Genomic DNA, 25,513 nt, shown 5'->3' with positions numbered 1-25,513 from the left:
TCCAATTTAAGCTAATTCTCTGTATGCCGTGGTTAACTCTCGACAACCCAGTAACCAGTTGGAAACAGAGTAGTGTGCAATTTTCATTCGCCATCTGCAAAGAAGTCTGCAATTGCAGAACCAGCTCAGAACCCACTAGTACCAATTTGCACCATACCATTGCCACAGCGGCCGAAAGACATTTAACTGCCTCAACAATATCAGGAGTACCAAGACGTCTTTAGCAAATCTAGTGCGGAAAAACTACCTCTGCACCATAATAGGACTTCTAGAGTGATCTCATCTCTGGTGCAAAAATTGCATGTAGTCCAATCTACACCCTTACGAAAAAAGAAAATCTACATTTAAAAGATTAATTAGATAAATATTTTTTTTTCAAAGGGCTTTATCTGTCCTTCTAAATCGCCGGCAGCTTCTCCTTTGCTTTCATGCCCAAGGCAAATGGAGAGTTGTGCTTATGCATTGATTATAGGGCATGAACCATGTCACAATAAAAAAAAATCACTTCCTCTCCCTCTTATACCGGTTCTTTTGGGCCAGGTGCAATGAGCACGTATTTATACTAAATTAGATTTACGAGGGGCCTACCGCTTGGTCTGCATAAGAACTGGAGACAAGTGGAAAACCGCATTTCGATCGCGGTTTGGCTTATATGAAAATTGCAAAATGCCATTTCGCAATTTCTTCTAAATTACGTGTTAAGAGAGCACTTAGATTTATATGTGATCATCTTCCTTGACAATATTATGAGTTATTCTCACTCTGAAAGGGTCCATGAGAAACATGTTCAAATCATGGGTTATATAGCATACTGCCTGAATGCAAATTTCATGCCACTGAAGTACAGTTCCCGAGTTTCATTTTAACTCCGCAAGGGCTAACCACGTCAGAAAGAAAGCTCCAGGGAGTCAAAGAATGGCCAACATTGCAAAACGTCCAAGGCATACAAAAACTTCTAGGGTTTGTGAATTTCTATTGTCATTTTATCCCCAACTTCTCAGCCGTTGTGTCTCCTCTCACCAAGTTGTTACAAAAGAATGTACCATTTATCTGGAACACAGACACCGTTGAGGCCTTTTGCACCTTAAAACAAATCTTTACATCTGCCACATCTTGGCTCACTCAAATGTAACTTCGTCCTTTATAGAAGAGGCAGGTGCCTCCAATGACACTTTAGGGGCAGTATTTTCTTAGAGACATGCAGAAATGGGAAAACTTTGCCCAATAGCATATTTGTCCCAAAAATTTAATCCAGACAAGTTGAATTATACCATAGCTGAGAAAGAACTATTGGCGATTCGTACAGCGTTTAAGGAATGGAGGCATTACCTCTTGGGAGGAAAACATCCAGTGACAGTGTTCACCGACCACCATAAATTACAGTTTCTCAATTCGGCAAAGGCATTAACACCTCACTAATTGAGAAGGTCATTGTTCTTTGCACAATTTGATAAAATCTTTAGTTTTCAACCAAGATCAGATAATAGGAATGCCGATTCTCTTTCTCGATACTCCAACAATAAGTTCTCACAGAGACCATTGTAATACCTCATCTCATTCCAAAGCAACATGATATGGGGGCCAACACGGTACAGACATCTTAGTTGAGTTAACAACATGGTTTCTCTGGACCCCAGTAGGAAAGTTCAAGAAGGTCTACCTCTTCAGGGATCTCAATTGTACAATCCCACTCCCCCATTGCGATTACAGGCTATTAGGCGGTGTCATGACACCCCCAAGTTAAGACATTCTGGCAAAGTCAAAACCTGCAAAATTTTATTCTGTCATTTCTGGTGGTCAGGTTATAACTACTGATATTACCCAATTTGTATCTGATTGTGGTGTTTGTGCCCAAATCAAGGCAGATCGGACCACACGTAAAGGGTTTCTTCTTCCATTATTCACCCTGGATAGAATGTAGGAAGGAATTTCCATAGACTTTATAGTGGGGTTACATCCACAGAACTGTTATGACACCATCATGGTAGTAGTTGACTATCTTAGATGGCACATTTTGTTGTTTTGTAGTGGAGTCCCCACAGCCATCCGTTTAGCCCATCTCCTTTTGGCACATGTGGTCTATACTTATGGTCCTCCGCTGACCATTACTTCTGATCGAGGGTCACAATTTACTTCGCACTTTTAGGAAACCTGGCGCTCGCACTTCGACATACAAGTTTGTCTGCATTAAACATTTTATCAAAAAGCCAAAAGGTTACTTACAGTATCACCATGGGCTCATTCCACTAGTAAACAAGGAGCCATTATGGCTTTTCTAGGAAATATCCCTATAGAAGATATCTGTAAGGCAGCAACATGGAATAACGCACATAAATTTATCAAACACTACTATGTTGATGAATTTACACACCAACAGGCAGGAGTGGGTCAAGATATACTTAACACAGTTTTTCAAACAAGTACTTCAGCCAATCACTAGCCAACGCAAGGGGGAGCTCTGCTTTACATTCGATGCTAAGCATATGTATCTACAGCCAACACATGCTACGAATGGAATGTTACTTACCCTGTAAGTATCCAGTGCTGTAGATTCATATGCACCCATCCTCCTCCGCGGAAGCTTTTGGTTGCAGTACTTCATAATTTACTTAATGCTAAACAGTACACATTCATAATTTTACGCAGATTTCTTTATTCTGTCACTTTATTGCTCCTTTTCTAACACTCACCTGATGGGCCAAAACAATCTAACACAGGAGTCAAGCAACATGCACAATGCACATCAGAATGAGGAGTCACTATACCTCGTGACTTGAAGACTTCTTTGGAAAAAAAAAACAACTTGTAATCCTCCGAGCCCAACACCAGATGGCAGGATAATGTTAAGCATATCTATCTACGGCCAAAACATACAACAAATACGAGGTTTTGCAAATAATCCGTGCTGCCTTTAGGTTCTACTGTAGTTATCATCCTCAGTCTTCTGGAGTGGTTTAGAGGATGAATGGAACTCTCAACTAGAGATTGGCCAAAGTCTGTGCTTCAACTGGTTTAAAGTGGCTGGACACTCTTCCTCTTGTTTAGTTGAGCATCAGATGTACCATTGACAAAAAGACTGGTATATCACCTCATGAGGTGATCATGGGCAGAACAATGAGATTGGCTCCATTCCTTCAGATGCACTTGTTTCAATAACTTATGAGGTCTTGCTATGTTATTGCAAAGGTTTGTCCAATATGGTGAAATCTGTCTCTCATCAAGGGAATGAGGCAACAGAAGCAACAAAGGAAATACTATACCACGGATTGAACCCTAGAGACTGGATAGCAGTTGGAAAACATGTCAGGAAGAACTGCCTCATGAAGCACAGGGTGAAGCCATTCAGGTGATCTGGATGACAAACACTGTGCAAGAATCCCGCAAGAGATCCATGCCGCTCACACAAAAAGAGTGAAGGCAGTGGATGAACCAGTAGTGAAGAAAACAACGGATTCACAGAGTTGAGCTCAAGTTTGCAGTGTGAATCCAGAGACTGTGAAAATGTTGACGCTGGTGAAGAGAGAGAGATTATACACTGCCAGCTCAGTGAAAGTAACAGTTCTGGTGAAGAACCCGATACCTCTACAAGTAGTGATACTGTCCAGTTTCAAAGTGAGGATCCGAATGAACAGCTGTTTCAAAGTCAATCGTACCTAGCAGGCAGAACTCTGTTCGCCTGCTGCAGCACTTCACGGGACATTCGCATACCCGGAAGCAAGGAAGAGAGTTGATTGAACTCTTGAATACGAAGCGACAGCTATTCAGCAGTTTGCAGCCTTCGTGGGTGATATATACTAATAGACCCTCGCACTGAGCAAAGTCAAAGAATAGACATACAAATAGCGGGCTACTGCCTCTTCGTGAGTCCTTTCTCACAGGGCACCCGGCTGGGTACCTGTGAGTATTTTATCTTTCACCTTGAGCACGGTGTCACCGTACACTGAAACGTTAGATCCTTCCCGGACGATAAGGTGTCCCTATATTAGACTGTCCTGATGAGACCCTTTAAATTGGAATAGGGTCGAAACGCCGTTGACGTGAAAGGCAAATCATTTAATCGACACTTAGAATGCTTGAGTGTTGTTAATTTGAATTACTAATTGTTTATGATTGCCTTTGTAAAGAAAAATGGAAACCTTTTTTGTATGTTGCACTTTATGTCATTTGTCTGTTTAGGTTTATTTTATTTCATTGGGACACTATTTGTAAACCGCATGTATATTGTCAATCTGTATTGTGCATTTATGTCCACTTCTTATGAAACTTTTTTTGCTATATAAAAGATAGACATTCTTTACAAAAAGATCTAATGTGTATGGCTGTGCCTTTTCTTCTGACATCTCTCTTAACCCTTTCCTTTTTTTTGGATCAGTATCATAGATTATATACTGTATTGATAAATATGAATCCACAAGAGCCATTGTTTCCTTACAACACATAATACCCAGGCTCCTTGTGGGTAGGGTCTCCTTGTTTCTCAATCAATTAGTTTCAAAGTCAAAGGCATGAGTGGCAGCAAGAAGTAGTCTGATCAAAACAACAAAAGACTGTAGTTGAGAATTCAAGTCACACAAACCCACAGAGTAAGAGAAAAGTAACAGTAAATCATGCAGCCAAAATTAATCAGGGTTCACGTTTATCAGTGAGTGAAGGAGCAGGTGAAAGAGAGAAAACAGAAGAAAAGGCGTAGTTGAAAAGAACCTGCAAAATGAAACACTGTCAGCCAGAGAAACAAGAGAAACTAAAGCCAATCAATGAAATTTCTGAAGTAATTGAACTAGGCTCAGAAAATAGTAGAAGTGAATCGCCAGTGACTAAAAGACCGGCTAAAAAGAAAACATCAAATAGAAAGTATGCATTACCTGAATGGATATATCTAGCTTCAGTATCAGGAGAAGAATCAGAGTCAAAGATCTACAGTCCAATAAATTGTTGTCAAAACAGCTTTGAAAGCGAGTTTGAAAGTGAATCAGAAGAACTAACTTGAAAAAAAAAAATCAAGACTGTAAAGAGCAAACCTATTGAAACAAATCTTTGAATTAACGCTCTTAATAATTCTCTTCTAAGAACTTTTTTTTTTTTTAAATGAGACTATTCTGTAGTTTTGTTTTTGATTAATGTTTGGAAAGAAATAAGAAAAGAAGAAAAATATTACAGTTTTAAAGAAAATAATTGCTAGCTTTTAAATGTTTGAGCCTTACAGGAAAAACATTCTCAAAATAGTAAATAGAGTATAGCAAATGCTGTAAAAATATTGGTTTTATTGGCCTGTTGTTGCGCTTACTATCTTTGGTGGGAAAAGTCTCCACAAGTGTTGAATTAACTACAGTACACAATTAAGTGAAACATAACACATTTAAACATAGAGAAAGTTTAGTTGGATTTCAAGATAATATTTATACTAAGGAGTATTCTGAAATTAAGAAGGGCAGGAGTAGTTTTATTTGCACTTTCCTTCCTTCTTCCCCAGGTGAAGGTGTTGCATATACACAGCTTTCAATCTCATAATAATGAATTTTTGTCACCTTACTTGTCAGATTTTAACTTGTCGTTGGAGGAGAATAAAAATCCAACAGTATTAAATATGGTAACTTTTTGAAAATGACTGTACAAATTAAACATGAAACTAAAATTAAAAAACTGAGGATGTGTGTGGTTTGAGTGAGGAAGAACATGAGTTTATTGAAGAAAATGAGAGCGAGAGAGAGACTGGAGAGATGAAGACTTTATAGGAACAATTAAGGAACAGGAAGAATTTAGACTGTCGAATTGACATCCTAGATTGAGAATGGAGGAGGAAAGAAGAGATGGAACTGTATGGGATGCCGAGAACTTCTTAAAGATGGCAAGGCTGAAGTTGTGGAAAAGGGGGAGTGTAAAAAGAGTTACGTTATAAATGGTGATTTTGTTGGTGAAGAGACGGTTTTGAGAGGAATTTATTGTGTGTGGCAAGACTGCTTATTTTAATTTTCAGAGAAACTGGGTTGAATCTTGCTATCTTGCTTTAGTGTTCCCTTCAGTGTGTCATATGATTGAAATGGATGATGCAATTGGTTTGAAGCGAGTGAAACAAGCATTTGGGCCGGTAATTTTAAATAAATTGGGTGCTGTTATTCCTCCAATAGGTGTGGCAATAAATTATGTGAAAATTGGATGTTCAGATACTTTGGTGAACAGACTTGCTTAAAGTACAGCTGGAGCACTAACTGAAATAAATTCTGAATCAGTTGCTATTGGAGCTATGGTTATGCAGAATCACTCTGCAATAGATAGCCTTCTTGCTAAGGAAGGTGGTGTTTGCAAAGTACTAAAAGTTATGAGGTGCTGCCCTTTTATCCCTGATAACAGTCCTATTATTAACTCTTACATCACAAACTTACCTAATATTTCTTGCAAACCTTAATCCTTTGAAGAACACGGCTTATGGGAAGCTGTAAGATCTTATATTAGTGAGATAGGGAAGGCTAATTTTAGTAAGGTTGGAGAATGAATTGATACTTTGGGAGCGGGGGCACTGTGACTCATGCTTACTCCAAGAATAATTATAACGATTTGTGCAATTATTTTGATCCCTTTGTTAACATTTTCTGGGTGTCCGATTAAAAACTGCAAATACAAGAATAAAGAGATTGTTAAAGAGGAAATGGTCTGAAAACTAGGAGATGGAGAACATTAAGGAATGTGTTTACAACCAGGTAAAAATGATGGAGGAAAGTTCCAGAAAGAATCAGAAAAGGATGCAAACTGAATTAATAAAGTTGTATCCGTTATGGTGACTGTAAAATAAGCAGGGGGGGGGGTTGTTAAAGTGTTTTTGGGGGTTTCTATTTTGTGCAGTAATAATTAAAATGCCTCTTTACGAGATATATATATATATATATACATACATACATACATATATACATACATACACACACACACACTCTGAATTAACTATTGGAATTGAAACGGGTTTCTAGAAAATGTGTTTATTAATGTGTTTTAGTTGTACCAATTTTTGTAGTAAAACGCTGTATTAGACAAGATGGATGCAATCTGTCACTCACTCTTGCTTCTCCACCTGCACGCATCTCCCCCCCAGACTTCACAAAGCATAAAACTAAGCTGATGACATAATGGTTATTTCCACAGCTATAATTGTTTTGTAAGTGTTGAATTTGCTATAGTGCGGATGTAAGATTGCAGCCTATATTACAACGTGTTTGTTTTTACACAGGATCCATTCATTGAGAAAATGTTCTTTTGTCAATGCTTCATATTAGTTAGAAGATCTCTGGATGACATTAGCATTAGATGGTGTTAAATAATTTTCCTGAGAACTGGGATGGTGCTTATATGCTAAGGTAATGACGTGTATTTTCCTTGTGTTCGATGTGCTAAAGAAATTATGTTTGTTCACACTACAATGATTTTGCTGGGTCTCTAATTTGCTATGCAAGAATCATGTGTAAGCACCCCTTGATTTTGGGTCTGAAACAGATGACTTTCCTGTTCTACTAGGGATGCTGGCAGAGTTCTTTCTGGTTCTGCTGCTCAATTGGGACTTAGAATAATTTACTGGTTTTGCAAGGCATTGACTCTGTATTGCTAGATTTTGAATCTTTGTAATAAAACTCTAACTTTTTATTGATCTAGAGCTCAATTATTGAGTGGGCCCCATTACTTACTGAACGGTTTTACTCTGCTAATTGAGGTTTGTGGAGGTACCTTAACACAGGGACTTATTGGTTCATGAAATTTAGGTTAAACACCGACTCCGATCCAGTAAATAGGGGAACAACTGAATGAGGTAAATTTTTGGTTGATCAAATTTTGGAGTATGGTTTTGCTCCCACACTATGTGCTGAAAGACGTTGTAAGGGGTGGTAAACTGGAACCAGAAAATTATGTACATCTCAGAAATAGTGAAAATAATGCACCAAAACTTCATGGACAAAAAAAAATAACTGTACCGCCATAGTTAACGCTACTTTAAAGTTTCCAAGTAATTTATGACATAGGCTTCGTCAGACAGACTCACCCTTTTATCACTATCAGAAGTCATGGTCGAGGGAGGTCGTCAGTGTCCCTCTGTTGGGTACAAGTTATTTCAAGAGGCTTGGTTTAAAAAAAATAAAAATACATCTGTACTTGCTCTAGTCCAAAAACCGAGTACAATCCAAGGTGGGACTAAAAGCACTGCTTTTTAAGGGTGGATTCTTGATCGTAATTACAAATCTCCTTTTTTTTTTTTAGTCAGTTTGTTGTGCTTGGTTACAACAGGATCCATGTTGAAAAAGTTCTACAATTTGTGAGAAACGTTATCTGCAATAAAAAAATATAAGTACAATCTTGCAGGCAAAACAAAGGGGTATAATTTAGGGCTATGAAGAGGTAGCTTCGCTACTTCAATTTTCCTACTTGTGGGTGTGAAACGTAATCAGACTAATGATATTTTAAATTTAAATATGCCTTTAGCTTTTCTTGATTTTCTTATTTTTGAGTATGCTTACCCCTGTTATTAATATTATCAAGCTGTATTTCAAGTATTCAAAAAGTACTGTTCAAAAAAATAAATTTGCACTACCTCACATCTGGGTTAAGGTTCATTTCATATCATGTTCCCTGATACCACTGTGGTCGAAGGTGGTGTCACTTCCGCTACCCACGTGATTTTACTGAAATTACACCACTCCTACATCCCTACCAGAACACAACTTAGCACTGGGAAATCATGGATTTCTGACAAGAGCACATGGTAAGCCAATAGGAAAGAAGCAATGCTCAAGACAGATACTTAGGTTCACTTTAGTATCAGACTACTGTGAGAACACATCAACACAACCCTGAAGGTCAATAAAAGCAATCCAGACAATCTGATAGGTACTTTTAGAATGTGTTCTTGAAGGTAATAGAGGAGAGGGGAATTAAAAAGGATTTCCTTGTTAAATTATTGCAAACTGTTTCATATTGAGGTCCTATCCGGTTACATTAATTATAGTCTATCTTTGACGCATTAGAAGTGAGTGTGTACAGAAATATTCTCAAATGGTCCACCCAAACTCCATCTGAAATCACTTTGATTCACTTGCCTAGTTCTGTCTCCTAAATTTGAACATGAGGGTAAAGACATAATTAGTGACTCGCATCTGGCACTCCAAAGTCTATTAATGAACAAGAGAATCACTCTGTAATTGAAAATGAGTTGAATACTGATAATGTTAATTACAACCAGACAGGTTAATCATAAAGGTATACCCAAGAAAAATGTTCAAGGAGACAACCAATAAAGCAATTAAACAGAGCTCATAGAACTTCAGATTTGACCGTCTTAAATAATAAAAAAGAACTGCATGCCAGATTGTAGTTTATATGAACATTGGTGGTATTGGGATAATCTGATGGGTACTCCTACAACAGATGAAGGAAGGAAATATATGTTATTTCACAGAGGTACTTTTTCCTTTTAATTCCATGGGAGTATAGAGGGGAGTGCTCATGTAGATTGTGCAAACTTGGAAGGCTGTGGCCTCCATTTCCATTGCCTGTTTACTAGTGGCTTGCAAGTTCATAGAATTCACTTTGTGGAGCTTGAGCTTCCTTTCATCCTAAAGAAACTACAACTTTAAGTATGTACGGTTACTCTTAAAAATAAAGGGGGTCATCTTATCAAAAAGTATTTGCAATGCAATAGGTCTCGCATTTACGCGAGTTTAAGATATTGGCATTGTAAATGACAATGGCAATAGCTTAAAGTTGCGTAAATGCAAAGTTTGTTTAACTTTGAAACGGAGCGTGGCGTCATTAGGTCACATCACAACTTTACATGCAGCTAAGCGTCACACGCTAGTCATCATAGTGACTGTGTATTATCTTTCCTAACATTTAAGTATATCACGCACATGCTCACATGTGTGCATTTTCTCTCACACACTTGCAAGTTCTCATACACATGGGTGATCTCACAAGCGCATCAGGCTCGGATTTCAATTCTCAAACTATAAACTAAGAAAGTGGTATAACAACCACGACTTGGGTCAAGACAATGTCGAGAGGACATAGAAGTGGTGGGGACCCAAGGAACCACCCAAGGTGAATGACTAGGAACCCCACGGAGAGCGTGTGCAGTGTGGAACCACGACCGTGTGCTCAGTACAACTCTACGTGTAAGTCACGGTTGGATTTTTAAAGATTAAGTACCCTTCCCAATGGACCCTGAAGAAATCCCCTGGAAGACAGAAGGTTGGAGAGCCACCCCACCAGTCGATACCCTAGTACCCATGTTACCTACACCAGGGACGCTGGGTGCATAGGTGCGAGGTGTGTTGGAGACCGCCGTCGAACCCAATAGAGGACTTCAGGAAACTGCAGCTGCTGATGAAGGAGAAAGTGTCCGGTGGAATCCGAAGGTGGATTCTATTTGAGAGGTACCTGCAAGCAGAGGGAACAGAGCCTAATGTCACTTAGGAGTGACCAGGAGATCTGGAAGACGAATGCCGACAATGTCGAGAGTTGAAGGAGAGTTGACAATGATCATGACTCTGCAGCTGTGAGGACCAGGCAACGCTGAGGAAGACCAGGATCCGTGCATGAGCTGTCCCAAGTCAGATGTCGAGTGCTGAGGGGTCGTGTCTGGTGGGAGCACCAACAAGCCTTGCCAAATGCACCCAACGCAGGAGTCAAAGAAGGTGCAGCGTCAGGACCAGCAAGGTCCAGGGAACTCACCACAAGCAGGGGAGTCAAGGCAGGCTCCAAGCAATCAGGGGAGCCAAAAAGAAACGACGGTGACCCTCAACTGGACCCACAGGCCGGAGGCACTGGAGTTGCGAGAGGACCTCAAGCAGTTCACCAAAAACTGCAGACCATGATGCACAACAATGCGGTGTGGCTGAAGATTCTGGTCACTGGAGGTGCTCGAGGTTGGGGCTACTTGGAGCCTCAAGATCTTCTTGGAAGGAAGCCAAAAAAGCTTTGCAACTGCAAGTTGACGTGGTGCACAGGGGTTTGGTTATTGCAACCCCCACAGGGATACTGGTACTGGCCTCAAACTTGGTGAGAGGGCATGTCCCTGGAGCTGTGGAGAATCACCACCTGTGTTTCAGAACCTTTCGGAGTCCGGAGGAGCTCAGGATCAGTAGACCAGTCGACTTAGTTGTGATGCCTGCGAATGCAGGGAAGTTACTCCTTCACTTCAAGGGAGATTCCTTCAGGTGTCTTTGATGCCCACAGGCCTTGGAAGGTTCCTGTATGATGCACAGGCACATACGAAGCAGCAGACTGGAAGGGAGACGAAGCCGAGCCCAAATGAAGTCCAGAGTGCCTAGACGGTAGAAGAAGAAGTGGTGTCCGATCTGAATCCTTTCCCACTAGGAATCTAGGGACCTTCCACAGGTAAGCCCTTAAGTACCCTTAGGAAAAGGTTAAGATGTTTCAGGGGACCGTCCCAGGGGAGGGTCTGGACAGGGGGGGGGGGGGGTTACTCCCATGTCCTTTGTCCAGTTTCGTGCCAGAACGGCTCCCAGAGCTGGTTTGAACCGGACTATGCATGGAGACACCAAATGACCCACTCATGCAGACTGAGGGGCGCTGGCGAGCGCACCCACCCGGCCCCAATACACTATGCCCATTGTTCTGCCTTCCCCTGCTTGAGCTTGGCTCAGCAGCAGGAGGGCAGAATTGTGTCCCTGGTCAGCAGCAACCATTTTGTGCTGTCCGGGTCTAGAAGGCTGGCACCGGGAACACCGAGAGACTAACGGAGGGCTCTTCCAGTGCTTGGAATCATAACCCCCCACACCGTTTACAGTGTGGGAGGTATGATTCCAACATGTTTGAAACCAAACATGATAGGATTCGTTGCAGCCGTTTTCGAGATGGGCATCGCGTAATTACACAGTGCCCCTCTATATAGTTACTTCACTTACAACCCGGGAGAAAGGACTCCGTAGGCTGTAGGGGTGTCCTGCTCATTCAGGGGCACCGTCACACTTAGAACCAAGCACCCTGCCTTCAGGATTGATAAGGCCTGCTATAAGGGTGACTTATAGGTTTTAAGTGCAGTGACCCTAGATATAGGAAACCTATATCTTTAATAAGTGGTGCTAGCACCAGCTTACATAGGGTGCAATGGCAGGCCTGTGGTTCCATTTTGAATGGTCTCCCATTGGTGGCATAATGCATGCTTCAGCCCATGGGGGACCTCTGGGGTACCTATGCCCTGGGTACCTTAGTACCCTAGACTAGGGACTGATAAGGGTACCCCAGTACACAATCTGGGATGTACCCAAGTACTGAACGTAACAACTTAAGGGAGAAAGCAGACAGACTGGGGTCCTGATTAGCAGGATCTCAATCAGTCTAGTCAAAAACAGCTTAGCACCAAGCAAGAAGTGGGGGTAACCATAAAAGCAGATCCTACTTTCCTACATTTTGTTTTATACCAAAACAAATATAACATTTATGTTTAATGGGGGTCCTGAATCCATACAGTAACTCAATGAAGAGCTGCAATGTCAGTAAAAACTGCTTTTCACACTTACGTGTATGTAATGGTCAGTTTAATCAGTTTAATCAAGGCTAAGAGAGGAGCAATCAGTTATCAATGGACTTTGCACAAGCCGGAGACAGTTTGTGATCAAGTAAGCTCAACCTACATCAGTTATGCCTCTTCTTGCAGACATGTTATTTGTGTCATGAGGTCAGTCTCAGTACTTGAGGACAAGTCCTTAAGTATGATATTGTGATATTTATGTGGGTGTCCATCTCTCTGTGTTTGTCTTTCCTCTCTGCACTGTACCTGACCCAGTTAACATGCACAAAAGTGAAGGACCAGCTAAACTATGCGGTTGGCCTTAGATTCATGCATGACATTGCTCCACAGGTTTCTCGGGGGATGTCCAGAACACTCTCATGAACATGCCATTTGAAAGGGAGAGTATGTTTGGACAAAATGGAGATGCTGTATTAAAGTGCTTTAAGGAGGGTAAAGCTGCTGTCAGGTCACAAGGTCTGCAGTCCCCAATAAAGGACTTTCATTACTTTTAGAAACCTAGAGGGTTTTCAAAAGGCTTCCAGTATAAGCAGAGCCAATCTGCCCCAGCCATACTGGAACAATGGCATAACCCCTTTGTGCATCTGTACAAGGGCAGGGGAAAATAATGCAGATGACAGGTTTAGACTGCCTCCTCCCCAGCACTACTGAGGAAGGTGCAGTAGTTCATCCATGAAGAGGCATGTGCAGAACATGGGGGAATGGATATCCTCTATTCTGGAAGGCCACAACATCATACCAATGGGTTTAACAAATGGTAGAAAAGGGCTATTCCCCACCCTTTCTTCAGCAATCCCACCATGTGCCTCCCCAGCATTCCCTTCCATTGGAGGATCAACTAAGGATACTGCAGCAGGAGATAGTAACCCTACTGCAGAAGAGAGCAGTGGATTTGGTCCCAGAACAAGAAAAGAGGAAGGGGTGCTATTCTCAATTCCTCCTAGTCATTAAAGAAAGACAGTGGTCTTTGTCTGATGCCAGACATCAGGCTCCTAAGTCTTCTCCTGCACACGGGAAAGTTCAGGCTGCCCTTTCTTGCCCAATTTCTACTGCTGCTAGATGCGCAACACAGGATGGTGTCCCTCAACCTGAATGACATGTACTTTCATATACCGATCTTGCAGTCACACAGTAAGTATCTGCAATCTGATTTGCGGTCTGTTCACTAACAATCTGCAGTTCTTACCCTTCCCATTGGGTGGACATGACCACCTAGAGTTTTCACCAAGGTAGTTGTGGCCCATCCAAGGAACTCAGGAATTACTGTGCGCCTGTACCTGGATGACTGGCAGTCCCAAGTTGATTTGCCACAGATGGTGTCACTAAACCTGCAGACGACAGCAACCATGCTGTTTGACTTAGGATTTTCTATCAATGTGCCCACATCTCACCAGGAGCCCTCACAATATATATTGATTTAAAAGCAGCTTATTGATTTGAAAGCCGCTTTTGACAGTGTGGATCAGAAGTTATTATGAATGAAACTACGGTCATGGAATATCCCGGAAAGAATTTTAAAAGGTCTATTTCTATTTTATACGGACACATGGGTTAGAGTAAAACTCGGAGATGGATCAAGAGTCTCAAGAAAATTGGAACACAAATAAGGGCTTGAAGCACGGCTGCGTGCTTGCTCCCCATTTATTTAACTTGCTCTTAGCTGATCTATCTGATAAACTCAGTACTATCAACTCTCATTCCCTGCGTCTGGGACTATTACCCCTTTCACACCTCGCCTACGATATAGTCCTATTCAGTATGACCAAGACTGGGCTCACAAGGCTAATAACGGGACTTGTAGAATTTCTAACAGTAAAAAAGCTAGAAATTAATATAGCAAAAACCAAAACAATGCTTATTAGCAACCGGCCAGTCCGTTTGTATAACATCTGTCTTGGAGAACATGTCAAGCTACAAATACTTGGGATTCTACCTTGATAATAAATTAAACCAGTGAGAACGGAAAAACTACATGGCCCAATGGGCAAGTGCATTAACCTTTGCCTACAAGACACTGGCAGGAAAACTGTGGGCCCCTCACTCAAACCACTGATCACGGTAATAACGGTGAAAACACTACCAACTTTAACCTAGGCCAGCGTGGTATTCCAAGGAAAAGACGCAACTTTACTCAATAACCTAACAACCAGCATCTTCATAAGGGGTTTTCAGCTCCCTCAAATGGCGTCCCCGGCCCAATTGCAATTGGAATTTGGTTTAATGAATGAGACAGTTAGCAGGCTATACTCAACATTTAAAGTGTGGGACTGTATAAAGCAAAATGTAGTGGACTCTATACTAAACGAGGCTCTGTGGTTAGAGCTAGAAAAAGGTCCTAATGCATCACATAAGCACAATTTGCACAATGCTCTTAAATCTACTTGCACTTTAGATCGCTGGAACAAAAAACGGTCTTATGTAACACTTAAGTCCACACTTAATAAAGTTGCAAAACTTAATTCACTTTTGCTTGATAAAAGTATTTTGAGCTAGAGGTCCCACGCCTGGACGGTCCTCAACTACCACAAGGCTCTCAAACCAGCAGCTTACTTAGATATATCATTCTGGTCCTCCTAAAAAACAGCTAATGGTTTTGTGTTTTGAAAAACATCCTTCACTGGCAGATGCCCCAAAGTGGAAAAATATGGAAGTAAAAAGGTGTTGCCTATGTGGAAGTCCAACAGAAGATCTTATCCACCTAATATGCATCTGTATGAAACTTTACCCAGCACGAATCACCTTACTAAGAAAATCTTTTTTGAACAGGGGAATACGATCATGCCGGGCGGCTATTAGCAAAGGGCTTGATCCATCTGACCCTCAGATGAACTGTAAACTGGTTAAGTTCCTGCATATACATGAACAGGCAACAAAGTAACGAGATGGTCCACTCACAGAAGGCCTAACGCCAGCAATAACCGATCCTTTTGAACATCCATCCGGAGGACGATATCGCAAGGAGAGAGCAAGTGGTCTGGGCCAACTGGACGTAAAGACTACTGTTCTCAATCATAATGACTTGCTGCCGGTACCGAAGCGACTAACTCCTGTCATCTGTTAATTGCCGGTTCACTTCTGCAATCCATGTAGAAAAAAGTAGAGTACAGGCACTAGTTCAATGAATCTTAGAGTGTATTTATGGTTAACAGTGGATTTTAAATCTGTGATATATTTCTTGGTGTATTTGACAGTTGAATGATTTTAAAACTTGCTTGATTCTTTTTATCATAGCTGCTATAAACAGTAAAGAAAATTGATAGAGTTTGAATTAACTAAACAATCAAAAAAATTACAGTTACAGTTACCAGGAGCCCTCACAATGTATCCTGTTCCTAGGGGCGGTTCAGACACAACTTTGCTCCAAGTCTTCCTACCTTCACAGGGCATTCAGGATATAATGCGGATGTTTCTGGTGGGAGATTAGATTCTAGTCCTGGAGGTTTTCCGGCAGCTCAGTCAGTTGGCTTCTTGCATCCTCCTGGTCATGAATGCACTATAGCTTGGAGCCTGGGTATTCAGAGAAGAAAAATGCCGACAGGAGGATTCATCAGAAGAAAAAGTTACTTACCTTCTGTAAAGATCTTTATGGTGGATACTCTATCTACCTCTATATTAATCACCAATCCCACCCTCCTCCCCAATCTGAAGTTCATAGATTCAAAGTTAGTTTGTCGCACCCACCCGTTCATTGTTGACCTTAATTTTGTCCCGACTTAAAAGAAGCGTTTTAAAATAAAAAAGGATGAGAACTGACATCATAGCGCTGAGATGGGCACTATATGACTCCAAGGAAGTCACCAGGGCTCCGCTTTCAGCTGCAAGATGGAAGCAGCACCCCTTACCAGTGCCGGAAAACGATGTCATAGATTTCTGTATCAAGACTGGCAACTGGAATATTCAGAGATGGGGAATCTGCAGGTAGACAGAACATCCACCGAAAAGATAGTCACCAAAAGGTGCACCTTTTTCGTCTGGAACACCACTCCACTGGAAAGATTGATTAGGTAACTTCTTGTGCAAAGATTTAGGAAGTTTCTATTTCTTAAATTTGGAGGGCAGAAACGTTGGCTTCCCCACACACTTTTTTGTTAACCACTACCAAAGCCATAATTTTCGTTTGAAAGGTTGTTTTGGGGCAGGCCGTTTTGAGGTCTAGCATGTCAAAAAAAATTGGAATTCTCCGTTAGATAAATATGTTGTTTTTGGACTGCTCATAAATGCATTTCTTGCAATATCAAGTGGCCTATGGAGTTTATCGAAGATCAGATAGCTTTGGTATTCCTCACAAGTAATGACTGAGACGAGGATAATGGAGATAGGGATAATGCCCTAATTAATCACGATTGATCTTCATTATCCTTAGTCCTTATCAACCTGGTCACAGGCATGACAATCCTCTCCTCCCTACCCCCGACTACTGGCATTTGATTAGTCAAGAAAAATACTGGGTAAGCTAGGATTTTTCAGCACCCATGTTGGAGCGCTAGATCAGAGAGCAGCATTATTCAGGTATTTTTCTCCTCCTGTCTTGCAATGCAGGGGCACCTCATAAGTAATGATTGTGACCAAGACTTTAAGGATTAAGAATAAAGAAAAGATCACCTGTAAGAAATTAGGCTATTGCAAAAAGCTAATTCTTCTCTGATGAGCTTGAATCACATACAGACACTGGTATCAGACATCTTGTTCAAATGAACAGTGTTTGAATTCAGAATATATGAATTGCATAAAATGAAGCGGACTGAAAGTACCATAAAACAAGGAGACCATACAATGCACCAGCACCACCACCCCTATGGAATACCTCAACTTTAAGCTCCACATAGACAGCATTACCATCAGAGGCACCCTCACATACCGCCCCTCTGGCCCGCGCTGCAGCACTGCAACACCATTGCAGACTTCATTGCGCCCCTCGCCATGGACTCCAAAGACTACATCTTCCTTTGTGACTTCAACTACCACCTTGACAAATCCAACAACAACTCCTCCCCCCCCCACCTCCTCAACAGTATGAGCAGCCATGGACTGACCCAAATCATCCATGACCCAACGCACACAGCAGGACACATGCTGGAACCCATCTTCACCTCAAGCAACTGCATCAAATACAGAACTAACATGGACCAACCACTCAATCATCCACTTCAGTATCTCCAGCCCTCGCACCACCTCCACCCAAATTCCCAAGGTACTGGAAAAAGACATCAGCAGGCAACTCACAACCTATCTGGAGCAGAACCAGCTATTCAACGGCTCCCAATTCACATTCTGCAACAACCACAGCACCGAGACAGCCCTGATCACAGCCACCGAAGACATCCGGACCACCCTCGACCAAGGAGAAACAGTGGTGCTAATCCTACTCGACCTCACAGCAGTTTTACACTTTTTCCCACTACACACTCATAAAAAGACTCCTCATGTGCATCCATGTGGACACGCTCGGATGGATTACATCCTTCATTATCGGAACGACCCAGAGGGTCAGTCTACCACCTTTCACCTCCAAACCCAACGATATCTTCTGCGGAGTCCCCCAGGGATCATCCCTCAGCCCTACTCTCTTCAACGTTTACATAGCACCACTGGCCAACTTCGTCAGAGCACACGGTCTCAACATAGTACCCTATGCAGACGACACCCAACTCAGCCTCTTCCTCACCGACGACCCCACCACCACAAGGACCAACCCACCATCGCAAGGACCAACTTCCACAATTGCATGACAATCGTCGCCGACTGGATGAAGAACAACTATCTGAAGCTATTGTCAGAGACAAGACAAATGTTCTTATCTTCGGCAGTAAGAGCAACTCCTGGTACAACTGACTCCTGGTGGCCCCCAGACATAGGACCCACACGCACACCTGCCGACCATGCCAGAAACATCATAAGTCCTCCATGAAATCACAGATCAACACCATCTCCTCCACCTGCTTCCTCACCCTGCACATGCTACACACGATTATTAATTGGCTACCCCTTCACATGAGGCACAGGCCCTCCTCACCAGCAGACTGGACTAGGGCAACGTTCTCTGCCACACACCTCCTACAGAGGCTTCAAACCATACAGAACGCCGCAACCAGACTCTTCCTCCCCCTGACGAACCCACATTACACCCCACCTCAAGCACCTCCACTGGCTCCCCAATCAGAAGAGATGCCAATTCAAGCTGCTGACCCACGCACACAAGGCACTACACAACCAAGGACCTGCCTACATCAACCATTGCCTGAACTTTCACCAACCATTGAGAATTACAAGCTCCGCCTCCTGATCACTTGTCCACACGCCCCGCATTCACAGATGCAGAAGTGGAGGACGCTCCTTTTCCTACATTGCAGCAAAGACCTGGAACAGCCTTCCCTTGCAGCTCTGGACCATCACTTCCTTACAGAATCCCGAAGGGCTCTCAAGACCTGCCTGTTTGACTAAGACTTCCGGGACCTGCAAGCACCTGTTACCCTACTGTGTGATTAGCAGCGCTTTATAAATCCTGTTTTGATTGATTGAGCCCAGTTCAGTTCAGTTCATAGACTTTATTCGGGTAACTTAATACCCATAAAAGCACAACATCTAAACAAAAATTGAATAGCAAAATGGAAGATTGACAGTACACAATGATCAAACATTTATAATAATATAGCTATAGCAATTGGTAAATTTGATGACATATTAAAAAGGAGCTTCATTGGTAATAAATAGATGATTTTCTGTTAATAAAACAATATATCAGCTAACAATTACATTGATTGAGTCACTATCAAGCCATGATATGATCATCAAATAATACTGAAACCTCTACTCCCTCCTCGCCCCCAACTGTTAACTAAATATAGGACTTGGTCAGACTGTAGCATGGCGGCGAAGCCAGTCAATACCACTTGTAAAAAGCCTTGGCCCAACTTATGGACCCAAACACTATGCTAGTTCACAACCCAAATTAAGTGAGGGAAAACTAGCAACTTTATTGAATGTTTGAAAGATCCGTAACACTATTACATCATGAATAAATGTCAAGTATATTTCTTTGGCAGCTCATTCCAGCCACTAGAAAGTAGTTAAGAGTTAATAGATCCCATTGGGGAAGATGAGTTTGTAACCAGGATCATGAACACGCCGAAGTGTCAAGGGGTGTACACATAGGCCTCGAGTGTGTCTGATTCTAGAGGTATCTTGATCATTCTACAATAGAATACGATTATCCGAACACGAACTATGTCACAGCCTGGGTGCAATAACACGCGACCACCACCCCAACCCCCAAAAAAGTACGCCTCTGTCGATCTCGAATGCTGTCACACGGGGCTGGGAAACATCCTCACGTACTCCCTCCGAGCAGTGGGTGCGCATCTGGCGAATCTCGCAGCAAAGCTCCCAACTTTCTAGATTCACAAGTGCTTAGGTCATTCCGTCCGTGGAAAAAGGCCGAGAAGGAGAGGACTCCAAATACCAGAATGCACAGGAATAAAATATAAAACAGGACTCGTTACTTAAGCATGTAACAATGAAATGTGAACGCTTGGCGGCCGAACAGTGGATGAGGATCTTGGAAGGTCTCTTAATACTCCATCCCATCCCCGTAATACCAGCAGGTGCGGGACTCAAGGGGAAGCAAAGGACAACCAAACAGCATGGGTCAGAGACCAGGGGACACAGGCTGTGCGCAGTCAGTCGCGCCTGAGGTGACGCGTTCCTGGCGCATTTACAGACCGGGTGGCTCGCGGTAGCGGGCCGCGCTACCGTGAGTGCTGTGAGGCGGATATAGTCTATGTAAAACTAGAGTCTACGCACCTGCACCGATATCCTTCACGCTGGTACCGGGTTCTTCCACCTGCCTCAGGACCAGGTGCCTGTGTTCTCTTCCACTCTATGATGGTACTTCTCTCGTCAACCAGGAAGTGTCTCTCCGGTGCGCATGCGCATTCGTCCAATTGTTTAAAATATACGCGGTTGTTTTCTGCGAACAACTTGAAGCACATGGCTTGCCTGGTGATTGACTGGAGTACGCGTAAAGGGAGAAGAGAGTGAGGTTGAACAAGCTGCTTGACAGACGCACATTGTTACAGGTTTTTTCGTTTGTGGGGAATTTAGTTTAGCACAGGAAATTCAGATTCCACTTCCACATCTTCACTAGTGGTCTCCCATAGATGCGAATGAGGCATAATATGGAAAGCAGAGACCTCTGATGGACATCGTATTCCAAACCCACGACTCGAGTACTGACACCCTAACCACATAAGAGAATACGGGCTATAAAAAAGATGTTCCTAATTCGCCAAACGTTCCACCAGTCTCCTCTGCAGTACCTTTGAATCTGCTGAGGACTGCGAGGTGGACCTACCAAATCAAATGCTGTCAAAAATCACTTTAACCAGCAGGAGCAAATGCCCATGATCTGTAATAAGCAGTAGTAGGATTACTTTGAACAATTGCCATTTTGAAATATTAATCAAATTTTGTATGTTCAGTAGACGTACCATTTTCTTTTTACAAGACAACCAAAGATATTAGGCTTTAATATCCACCCTCTGAGAATTATCCCCATGTGTCTGCTCAAGAATGCTCTCCAATACTCAGACGTTAAGTGTAAGAATAAACAAATGAGCATGCTTCAGTTGGTACTGGGTCATGATTGTGGTGAGTGCATTTGTAAGACTATCTGGTAACTGTGTGGAGCTGTCTGTAGATGTCTCGCACCATTTCTTCAGGGATGCAACTGAGGTGTGCTTCTGTAAAATGCTAGACTTAAACAGTAAATTTATTTCCTCCAAATCAGGATATTGTCACAATCCTTTACTGCGTGAGACACATTCTTACATGAGAAACAGGCATCTATTGCTTTTCCAACTACAATTGTTTAAAAAAATAAAGTGTTCTCTATTGAAATATAGAAAATAATATTCTTACTGTGTCTTTAATCATTTTGGCTATGAACACCACACCTATTGGCCCAATCTTTGTGTTCAGACAAAGCTCAAAATGTACTGGGATGGTAAGATGGGTTTTGAGAACTGATGAGTAAGACCATCATTCAAAGTAATGAAGAATACTGGTAAATAATCTTAGCATTACCACCTGATCAGGTAATATCTGCCATAGTCCTTACTCTGTGAGGATATAGCCTGAAATAATTAGATTTTACACACATATAGTTGAATGCAACACCCACCTTTATTTCCTTTAAAAAAAATTTCTCATTCAGAAAGTTCATTTACCAAAGCATAAGCATAACACCGCTTCAGAAAATTCATCATCTGGAGTATACATCCAGATGATAGTGATGCACAAATATGTGGGTTGGTAGCCCAAGTTTTCGCTCTACATATTTCTGATATTGAGATGCCATACACACCAACATTTAAAACCTGGAAAATAGATTTTGCAAAAATATAAAAATAAATTAGGGGAATGTATTTTTCCCATTGACATATACTAAAACAGAGGCAATTTTAGGCAGGACACAGCTAAAATTCTTAAAAGGCGCGAAAGGTCCAGACCAAAGGAGCACCATGGCAGAAGAAGGCCTCCTACCAAGGCAACTCACAATCACAATTGCTCAACATGAAGAAGTCACACTTGAGGGGCACCCACAAGCTCCCTTGGTTTTAAATCAGAGGGGTGTAGAATGAATGAACCCAAGACAAACATCAGGAAAAGAGCAGGGTTGCAAGATCTGTTCTTGGAACGTCAACGGGCTAAGCTCAAAGCTAGAAGAAGACGATTTCATAGAGTTCATCACACAACACAACATACTTCTCTTTCAGGAAACCTGGCAGACAAAAAACTCGCCACTCGTGGGATACAAAGAATTGATAACAGGCGACTTCAACATGAACCTAATCTAAGGCCAGGAGGGAAATTTAGCGAGCTTTATACAGCCCCGACAGGGCTACCGAAGAAGACAAGATGCAATGGGGAAGAAATGCACAGCAAAATTGGAAGACCTCTTTCTGCACATGCTAAATGGAAGGGGCCCCTTGGACAGACCAGCAGCCTTAACGAGGGTCACCAGGAACACAGGCTCAACAATAGACTTTATGTTAGCAGACCCTGATCTATTTCCTCATATCAAAGACTTCCATATCCTCAAAAGGGTTGAAAGCGCCACTACCCCCAGATCTTCACATTATCTATCACTCCAAAAGGGTCGGAGCAGGCGCATCCTCTAACATTGAACACTCAACTTTTCAACTTACAACGATTAAAGTGGAATGAAAACAACATTTCCAATCTAATGGAGACATGCCGCTCATTGCTCTCACCGCCAGTAGAAGCTCAAGACACAGTAAAGGCCTGGGAGTCCTTCGTAGTCAACATCAACAAAAAATACCAAAACAAGTGCAGAGGACACAAAACAACAAGAAACGGAGGAGGGAAGTGGTATACGCCAAAAATGCTTTCAATAAAAACGCGGCTGAATGTACACCTAAGGTCACTTCAAAAAAAGGACCCCCAATTATCACAACAAACTCTCACAACAATAGAAAATTTAAAAAAGGAGCTAAAACGTGAAACCAAGGCGGACAAGCAAAAATATAAGGAAAACCTCGAGACCACCATACTCCATGCCAGTAAGCTGCGAAATTCTATACAGTTTTGGGCAAAAATAAACCTTATGCTTAACGGCAAACAGCAGCAGTTCAACTCGGACATGACAGATCAAATGTGGAGCGCTCACATCGATGCAACATACAATACCACAATGGACAAGCGCATAGACAGCATAATTGATATTCCAACAGAGCTCAATCCGACCCTCAGTTCGAGAACAACACCAGAAGCCAGGAATCCCAACAAGCAAAAAGATTCACCTCACACCCTTAGTCTGGTACCCGTGGAAGCTTCAGTCCCAGACCCAATAAAGCCATTCCAAACTAAATCACAAATCACAAATAGAGAAACCTATATAGAAAGCAGTAAGCTAGCCACTCTGGAGCACAAAGAAGAAACACACCAGATAACTCCAAAGCAGGTTCTGAGGATTATAAACCACTTGAGAGCGGACGGGGCTCCCGGACCAAATGGCCTACCCAACGCTCTATTCAGGCAAGATCCTACGTTTTGGTCTAGCTTCTTATCCCCCTTGTTCTGTAACAGCTTAAGGACTGGGAATATTCCTGACTTCTGGAGGGGCAGCATCCTTCAACCGATTCATAAATCAGGGACACGCTCAGACCCAAACAACTATAGGTTAATAGCCCTAATAGAAGTTGAGGCCAAGATCTACGCATCCAACCTACTGGTAGACCTGGAGACTTGGGTCAGAAGCAAAAACCTGATCCCAAAGACACAAACAAGATTCTGGGCCGGTATGGCCACCCTAACAAACTTATCAGCACTAACTCTCCTAGCCAAGAAAGCAATTGACAACTCTAACATCCTATATACATGATTTCTAGACCTCAAAGCTGCTTTTGATAAAGTGCCAAGATCCAAACTATGGTTTAAAATGTAAGCTTGAGGCGCCCCTTCCAACCTATTGGGAGCAATCATCAACTTATATTTGCATACCTGGGTCCAAATAAAAAAAGGAGACGGTCGGCGCCTAACAAAGAAATTTCCAACAATAAACGGGCTAAAGCAAGGATGTGTGCTGGCCCCTAGCTTATTCAACATCTATACCGCCGACCTAGAGAGCGACCTATGCACAATCCAGGGTGACCCACCGAAATTGGGACAAACCACCATAGCGAGTCTGCAATATGCGGATGATATCTTGCTTCTCTCTCAAACCCCACTTGGCTTACAACGGCTGATTTCACAACTCGCGCCGTACATCGCAAATGCACAACTAACAATAAACCTAAAAAAATCTAACGTCCTATGCTTCTCCAGCACTCGGAAATAACGACCAAAATTTGTTTGGAGGATAAATTCTTGTACTCTAAACCAGGTAGATGAATACAAATATATGGGCATTCTACTAGATCGCCAATTAAACTATAAACATAATTTAGACCTTGGGAATACAAAATCAAAACAACTTCAATCCGCTTTCAAAACGATACAAAAAAACTAAGTGGAAGCTCAACCAGTCACTTGCTAAAGGTTGTAGCAGCAAAATTTCTGCCCTCAATCACATATGGCTCGGAAATGATGGCCACCGAGGACTCTAAAATACTAAATGTTGCTCAATCAAGATTGTTAAAAAAACTGTTCTCAATTCCGTGCCATATTTCCCAAGCGCAAATACGCCTGGAATACGGATTAACAAACCAGATACCGGCCAGACAAGGGGTCCTGGCCAAATATTACTGGGGCATGAGGGACGCCGAAGACAACACGCTTGCCCATCACTGTTGAGAAGTGGTCGAAAAACAGGCTAGGCAGACCAATTCCACATGCAAGTCTCTTAGGCAAGCGCTTCTATCGCTAAACCTGGAAGAAGCTTGGCATTCACCAATGTCATATCTCGCTTTTAAACAAATCACCAACAAAGCCGTCAAACAAGCATCGTTGCAAATAGACAAAGCATTAGTGGCTGGCAAAAGTAATGCCTGGATCGTGATGCCAACGTATAAACAACTGAAACAACAACCCTATTTACAAGAATGCTTTAGGGATCACTATAAGAGGAAACTAAGCTTACTGAGATTGGGGTGGTTTCTGAACAAAGACCTTACCCCAAAATGGTTACGGACCTGGCCATCTCTGGATTGTCGCCTCTGTGACAAGGGAGTAGAGTCGTTACTACATCTATTATGTTTTTGCCCGGCCTTACACAATCTAAGGAAGATCCTCCTGAGGCCAATCTTAAGAGAAACCCAGGCTAGGACCTGCAGGGCGGCTGTGATAAAATGCCTCAGTGGGTCTTCGATACAACTTTCCTGCAAAACGATAAAATTCCTGACATTCGCTGCTCAAGAGCTCGAAAAAAAGGCAGCAGCAAAAGAGGAACTGGGACATATGGATACTCTGCACCCGGACCCAGATCCTCCTTGATGCACTGCACAGCCACTCTCCTCCCCCTCCTCTTCT

At 42.3% G+C, this 25,513-nt stretch overlaps 1 protein-coding gene across 3 annotated transcripts in view; it reads right to left on the bottom strand.

Annotated features, from left to right (window-relative positions):
• PDF (peptide deformylase, mitochondrial) overlaps positions 1-20,480 on the bottom strand; it is a 101,054-nt gene extending 80,574 nt beyond the window's left edge. The window contains exon 1 of one of the 3 annotated variants that reach the window (XM_085638221.1): positions 20,327-20,480. The gene's annotated coding sequence lies outside the window, so the exon portion shown is untranslated. Of the gene's footprint in view, positions 1-15,900; positions 15,994-20,326 lie in introns of those variants that run through there. The other 2 variants (XM_085638222.1, XM_085638223.1) reach the window with 2 other exon arrangements.
• Between the last annotated feature and the right edge of the window lie 5,033 nt (positions 20,481-25,513).

This window comes from Triturus cristatus, chromosome 12, assembly GCF_964204655.1.
Source record: "Triturus cristatus chromosome 12, aTriCri1.1, whole genome shotgun sequence".
NCBI lineage: Eukaryota > Metazoa > Chordata > Amphibia > Caudata > Salamandridae > Triturus > Triturus cristatus.
The sequence above is the reverse complement of the archived record's forward strand: the minus strand, read 5'-3'. Positions and strand labels throughout refer to the sequence as shown.